This window comes from Lontra canadensis, unplaced genomic scaffold, assembly GCF_010015895.1.
Source record: "Lontra canadensis isolate GAN:19392208 unplaced genomic scaffold, GSC_riverotter_1.0 scaffold178, whole genome shotgun sequence".
NCBI lineage: Eukaryota > Metazoa > Chordata > Mammalia > Carnivora > Mustelidae > Lontra > Lontra canadensis.
In genome coordinates, this window is record NW_022631172.1 from 1892386 (window position 1) to 1893516 (window position 1131).

Here is a 1131-nt window from a genome sequence, read left to right on the forward strand (position 1 = left end):
CTTCTTCAGAGGGAGCATAAAAATACTGATTAGTTCTAGATGCTTATAAAAAAATATGAGCTTGGGCACCTGGGTGGCTCAGTTGGTTGGGCGACTGCCTTCAGCTAGGGTTGTGGTCTCAGAGTCCTGGGATTGAGTCCCACATCGGGCTCCCGGCTCCGTGGGGAGTCTGCTTCTCCCTCTGATCTCCCCTCTCATGCTCTCTCACTCTGTCCCTCTCTCTCAAATAAATAAATAAAATCTTTAAAAAAATACAAGCTTAAGAATGTATAAAAATTTTAAAGTATTAGGGAGCTGGGTGGCTCAGTTAGTTAAGCATCTGCCTTCAGCTCAGATCATGATCCTGGGGTCCTGGGATGGAGCCCCACATTGGGCTCCTGTTCAGCAGGGAGTCTGCTTCTTCTTCTCCCTCTGCCTCTCCCCCACCACCACTCCTGCTTTCTCTCTCTCAAAAACATAAATAAATAAATAAAATTTTAAAACCTTTTAAAAAAATTTTAAATATTAGAAAATAGAACTAGTAGGAAAAATGGAATGAGGAAATTTCGATCAATTCAACAAATGGCAGGCAGAGAAAGCAAGATAATAAAGGCATGGCAAACAGACAATATAAAATTAGGACGCAGGAAGAGGATCAAACAAATTGGCAATAACAGTAAATGTGTATGTGTTAAATTCCACTACTACAAAGTAGGGACTTCCAGAGTCAGTTTTCAAAATCCAGGTGTGTCTTATTGATAAGAAGCATATCTCTACCAACAGGACAGAGAATGATTGAAAATTAAAGGACAGAAAGAAAAAAATAATGAATATACCAGCTAAAAACCTACTAAGACAAAACGGGTGTGTTGATATTAATACAGAGGAGAACTCACATCCAAAAAGATTGAATTGCATAAAGAGCATTTTAGGATAATTTTTAGTACTAAGAAAATGTTCAATCTAAAATCTAAAAGATAAATCATCCAGAAGACTTTCTGAGCCTAGCAATAGTTAAAAAACATAAAGTAGGGGCACCTGATTGGCTCAGTTGGTTAAGTGTCTAACTAATGATTTCCACTCAGATCTCATGGGTTGTGAGTTCAAACATGCGTGGGGCACCACGCTCAATGGGAGTCTGCTCGAGTTTCT